Source organism: Dermacentor silvarum, chromosome 2, assembly GCF_013339745.2.
Source record: "Dermacentor silvarum isolate Dsil-2018 chromosome 2, BIME_Dsil_1.4, whole genome shotgun sequence".
Lineage (NCBI taxonomy): Eukaryota > Metazoa > Arthropoda > Arachnida > Ixodida > Ixodidae > Dermacentor > Dermacentor silvarum.
Window position 1 is genome coordinate 106,881,710 of NC_051155.1, and position 6,601 is coordinate 106,888,310.

Here is a 6,601-nt window from a genome sequence, read left to right on the forward strand (position 1 = left end):
AGCATGTGAGAAATGAGAGTCTCATTCCAAAGCCTACGTTTCAAAAATGTGACTTGTCTTGGCCGAGGGGAACGTCTCCTTGCTTAAGCTTTGTCTTCAGACTGGTGCGGATTCCCTTGTTCGCACACTTTCAATAAATTGAGTCGCCATAATAAATGACTCTTAGGTATTGCGTACGTCACCAGACGGCATTCAGAGCTGTGGCATTTGCTCAGAACAAATGTTCCTTTCATTGATACTGGCAGAACTCTGCTATCGATATCTCTTGAGCGACATAAATGATACTAATTAAAAATAAGTTCTTGGGGTTTTCCGTGCCAGAATCACGATCCGATTTTGACGCATGCCGAAGTGAGGCACTCCGGATTAACTTTTAGCACCTGGGGTTGTTTAACGTGCACCTAAATACCTATACACGAGCGGCCGGAAACCAACCCGCGGCCTAGATTTCAGCCGCGCAATGTCATAGTCACTGAGCTGCCGCAGCGGGTAACTTTAATGTTACTCATAAAGAAAGTCACAAAGTGGCTAAAACGGACTTTATGAACATTAATTTGGTTTCTTGTTCTTCCAGTGATCAGAACACAGCACATAAACGTACGCGGATAAGAGAAAATACAATGCAACAGACGTTCACTGCTTTTATTCGGCACTTACTCCGTTTTTCGTGCCAATAAAACTTTTAGACAGCCTTTTTAATTCTTAGTTCTTAGTCGACCCTTCGCCGTCTGTCCGGCGTTACGCAGGTCACGTGACCAGGAGAGAATGAGAGCCGCGCCGGGGGAGGGCAGGCCACGTGATAAGCAGAGGTGGAGAGGCGCGCTGGGGGAGGAGGCGCCCAATGAGAGGGCGCGAGCTGAGGGGAGGAGGCTACTAATGAGAGGCCGCGCTGGGCGCGAAGAGGAGAGGCGATAAGAGAATGTGTTTCTGCGCGGCGCGCCCGTTAGAATAACGCGCAGAGCTGCTGCCGACGCCGCCCGCGTTTTCCCGCGTTCGCGCCGGACGCGCGTGATGTCCGTGACTGCAGCCGAGGCCTCTGGCGGTGGCTCGGCAGTTTTCGACCAGAGAACTGGACACTCGTCGAGTAGCTTGGGAAGTTGGTGCCTCTTCTCGCTTCGCAATGTTTCAATATAACTTCCTGTTGTAGATCTGTGTTTACTTAGGTTTACGCAATTGCATCACGTGCATTCGCTGTTCGACCATCTTCACGGAGTGGAAGGGGCGGTTATTTTAACACTCCAAAGCAGATTTCTGCCATCGGCGGCGGCGTCGCCGTGAGGTTCCGTATGACGTCAACGGCGATGAAATCGTCGCCGCGCTCTGGACGCTGTATGTGCGAGTGAAAGGGCGCGAGGGACGCGCGCTTTCACGGGGAGCGAACGCACGTCGGAGAGCAAACGCGCGTTCTGCGCCGGGCTCCCTGAAGGGCTGCAGAATTAAGCGTCTCTTTCCTCCTTTCTATATATAGAGAGCAAACGCAACTTCTGCGGTCGTGTTTGGCGCTGAGCCGTGCTCTCGCTGAGCCGTGCTCCCTCAAGGGCTGCAGAAGATAGCGCCAACATTTCCCTTTCCCTCAAGAACCACTTATCATCCTCAGGGCTGCAGAAGATAGCGTCAACTTTTCCCTTTTCCCTCAAGAACCACTTATCATCATCATCATCTGCCGTCGTACGAAAGGTTGTTGGGGGACGGGAGGGAAGGAGGGGAGGCGACGTTTAGCTGCGGCACCAAATACGTATTTATATAAAAACGCCGCGCGCGTTCGGTGCGAACGCGGGCAAAACGCCGACGGCGCCGACAACAGTTCTGCGCGTTGCTGGTGCTGCTGCATGCCCAAGTTTGTACAGCTGATAAAACTACTATCCTTACTCCGTATAGCTCTCTCTCTATTAATTTGCTATCGCAATTGGTGCTTCGCCTTTCGGGTGAAACTGCGACAATCTTTTTTTTCATCTCATTAGAGCCAATTTCTTGTATTCGATATATCACAAATAGGAGACAGTGGTGGAACGGCGTTCGGGCCTACGTCATCATTCATGGTCCAATCAGCTCCTACAGCCGGTTCACTGACGCGTCGAGATGGTGAGGCTGCCTAGAGAAATGTGCTCGCAAACATTCGGATTCTATTTTATCTTTCGCTGCAGCTATAGCATTAAAATTGCCAATACAACCATCACTGAGGCAACAGTGCAGAAGAGCAATAAACGAAGTTCCTTTTTTTTTTTTTGCATTCTTCGGCGCCTCTACATCTTTTTCAGTTTCTCGAGAGAGTCATCGTTTTCTTTCCTTGAACAATGCGGTCATCTATCTCGCACTTTACTCTAAGCGTTACGATAAAACAAGTGGAATTCCGGACACTTCCGACTTCGATTTATTTCTACGTACGGCAAGAGCCCAGGCGCCTTCGCTGTAATGGATACCAATCACCGCAAGAGGGGGTACGCAAGAGAGGACAATCAGATGCAGCTCTTACCACCTATCAAGAATTGAAACGCGTTGTGAAAAGTGAGATAAGTGAGAGAATCAAGCTGTCGCCGTGTGATCGCGAAATCGGTGAAGGCTTGTACTGTTCGTGGGACGTCCCGGTAAAAGGGTGCAACTCCTGCACCAAAGGCGCCAAGACGGCCGCTGGTACGAAGAAGGATAGACGAAGCGTTAAAAAATATCACTTCAGCTAATGCCAGATATTTTATTTTCGCTTTCCGACACTTCGACTGCCCCCTTCTTCGGGATGCCGCTCCAGGAATAAAAGCGACGCTTTCAGCTACTATAGCGCTTAACAGTCCAAACCCTCGGTCCACGCCTACGGGGGAAAGTGGCGCCTCGAAAAAATGCGTTTAAACTCGATTTAACGCTTCACGGGAATCGCACACCCTCGAACCCGTTTCCTCATTTATTTTTCAATTTAGCACGCAGTCAACCTCTGTCGCCACGCTTCGTGATCGGAAAGCGACAACAAGAGCGCGAGGAAGTAAAAAACGAAAAAAGCACCCTAGCGGCAAGGGGAGCAAACGCTCTTAATCGCCCCGACGCCTAAACACGTTATAAATGAAGAGACGCATTCTGCCCCCACTAGCAAAAAACAACGTCAACAAACAACGATGATGTTACAGACGGCAACCTAGACAAGCAAACGATTCTCCCTACCATTGTGTGCTGCTTACACAACAAGCAGGGAACGGCTTTCAAGGCCAGGGAACGTGTTCTCGTTCGCATCTGTATGTAGGCGTGTATGTCTGCCCCAGAGGGGCAGCGTTACGCATTCCCTTTCTCCACTGAGGGTGGTGCTGTCGGCACGCTGTCCGCTTGAAAGACAAATGGCACCGGCGATCGGGCGCTGCGAACCCTCGATTCTTCCCCTTGGGTTCCACGTGTTCACGTTCGGGCACTTGCTCGGGCGCGACGTTTTGAACGATGGTAACCGCTTCGCCATTGCGACACTGGATTTCAGGGCTTTTAAAAGGGCAGTTTTCTTTTTCGTGTTTCTTGTTAGCGAGAGGAGCGTGCAGCTAACAAATGAAATCTTAAGCGACAGCATGCATTACTGTCATTGTAAGTGAAAAAACAGCCATTGTATAAAAAAAGTTGTCGCAGTTTCACCTGAAAGGTGAAGCATCAATTGCGATAGCAAATTTGTAGAGAGCTATACGGAGTAATGATAGTAGCTTTATCAGCTGTATAAACTTGGACATGCAGCAGCACCGGCCACACGCAGAACTTGTCGACGCCGTCGGCGTTTTGCCCGCGTTCGCACAAAATGCGTGCGGCGTTGATAACTGTTGCCGGAGCCTCTGATATAAATAGGCACTTGGTGCCGCAGCTAAACGTCGCCTCCCTTTCCTCCCCCTCCCCCCACGGCCTTTCGCGCGACGGAAGAAGGCTCGTTTGCCCAACATATATGGTGATTGTAAAGCAGGAAAGAGACGCCTACTTCTGCAGCCCTTAAGGGAGCACGGCGCAGAACGCGCGTTTGTTCTCTGCCGTGGGTTCACTCCCCGTGAAAGGGCGCGTCCCTCGCGCCATTTCACTCGCACATACAGCGTTCGGCGGTGCGCGGCGTCGATTTCATCTCCATTGACGTCATACGGAACCTCACGGCAACGGCGACGGCGACGGCAACGGCGACGACGACGGCGACGCCGACGGCAGAAATCTGTTTTGCAGTGTCCGTATAATTGCTATCGCAATAAAAATATACAACACTGATTAAAACACATGCTTAGCAGCAACTCATTTATGCACGTGTTACGCAAGTTGCTGTTACGCATTCGAACAAAATACTGAAAAAACAAGATGCCCGTGGGCCTTCGCTGAAAGCATTTAATTACATATTTTTAATAAACCTTAGGATTTGTTCATAAGAACGCACATCTGCGTTAAAAAGAATATTAGGTTTTGCCACGCGTGTCGTGGTTACTTGCACAGCGACAAGTTAGTAAAGCAGGAAAACGATAACAGCACGTAGTAGAAGCGAATTATATTCGGCAGAATTATTGTTCTTGTAGAACAATCCGAAAGACCTTCATTGGTGCTACTATTGCCTCAACATGAATCACTTAGCATTACATTTCAGTGGCTCGCCGAAATGATAGATTCACTTTCAGGTTACTATACTAGTCAATTTTGATGTAGAGATTTTAGACCATGCGCTCGTGATGTGCCCTGAGTATGCGCGCGAAAGACTGACACTGGCAGCTACCTTGAGGCATTTATACAATAGACCACTGTCGGAGGACCTCTTGCTATAGGCGCAGGGCCACAGAGTTGGCAGACGATAGAGTAAATGCGTGCTTTTTCACGTTTCTTAGGCGACACGGGCCTGGACTCACGCTTGTGATAACATTTATGTAATCTGTCCTTTCATCTCGTTCCTCTCATTATCATCCCCCATTGTGACCCTCTTTCTTCCCCTCTTCCCCTTCCCTTACGTAGAGTAGCAGGCCAGATGCTCCACTTTCCGGCCGACCTCTCTACATTTTCCAATCATTAAACTACTACTTCTCTATACTAGTCAAAAGCTTTAGTGTAGAATGTGAAGTCGGCGGATTAAGTATCCAAGCTGCGGATCCGTACGCCGGATGCGAACAGTAGCGGTATAGTTATTCGTTACATTATTTTTGTAGTAAATACATATGTCGTGTACCTTAGGAGGTTGCTAACGTTCCCCTTCTCTTAACGCTCTGCAAATAAAGTAGAGCTCTGGACGCCGGAAAAATGTGGCTCCAGTGGCGAATGCAACATTGTTTGCAACATACATCCCGAACATATTTCCAACTTTCGTTTTTTTTTAAGTGAACAAAAATAGAGTCAATATATGATTACTTCGCAGGAGGGGGCATGCCTCGCGCTGTCGAGCTTCAGATTATGTGCACCTCTCAGGAGGAAAGTAAGTAGGAATTCCAGCTTGTCATGAATAGGGAGGTAGTGTTAGCCACGCTGCCGAACAAAAAGCAACGACTGAAAAGCCGTCAAGAGTTTCATGCTACCAGCTAAGTTCAAAAATGGCCCCAGTGGTAGCTCAAAATGGCCTCACAAAACTGAAGACAAAGCGCGCTATCAAAGTTGAAGCAGGAGGCGCCACCAAGTGAGTGTCTTGAGCACAATTCAAAACGCGCTTGTTCGAGTTTCCAGACTTGTTGCCCATCTACAGGGCGAATTTCAATCTATCCTTGCATGACGTCTGTCTCTGGACATCGTAGTCAAGTTGCAGATAAGTTAAGGAGTTTTTATAAGGAGTAGTGGACATCACTACACGATTTTTATCAGGACGTCTCATGGATGTTCTTGACGAGGAGTCAGCACTGTGGGTCTTAAAAAGGAGGTGGCTTGATAGCCTACTTTTTACAGTCTACCAGATTGCAGTACCTGTCGCGCGATGTCACCGGCTTCTTGTAATAAAATAGCCTAAAGTCGAGCACTTATTTAAAACACTCATATATTGTCTTTTGAAGAGCAAGTTATTAGTAGAATACATGTTGTCAGATGCGTTGGAGGTACGTTGGAGGTACGTTGGAAGCTTTGATCGAAGAGTGATTTCAAATACTTGGGGGTCAAGATTACAAATCGACTATCATGGGTAGCCATATTGACGACGTTTGTTCCTCCGCTTCAAGAAAACTAGGATTTCTTAGACATAAACTAAAAAACGCGCCATCTCAGATGAAACTTCTTGCATATAATACTTTCATTCGACCCCGTCTAGAGTACGCATGCGTGGCCTGGGACCCATATCTTAAAAAGGATGTCAATAAACTAGAAATGGTCCAAAGGAGAGCAGTAAGATTCATATATAACGCCTACCACAATATTGATTCACCCTCATCACTGATGGCTACTAACAAAATTCCTCTCTTGAAGCAGCGCAGAGCGATTGCGAGGCTCAAGTTTCTTTTCCTGCTTCGAAATCAGCAGTTTAGTATTCATCCCGCTCAATTAATTTCCACTTCTTCTTCCCGACAAACCAGACATTGTCACAATCACGATCTGACACCGTACTTTGCACGTACGAACCTTTTCAAACACTCGTTTTTTCCGCGAACCATTAACGAATGGAATGCACTGCCTTCAAATGTTTTTCCAGAACGTGGCTTTCCTGACTTCG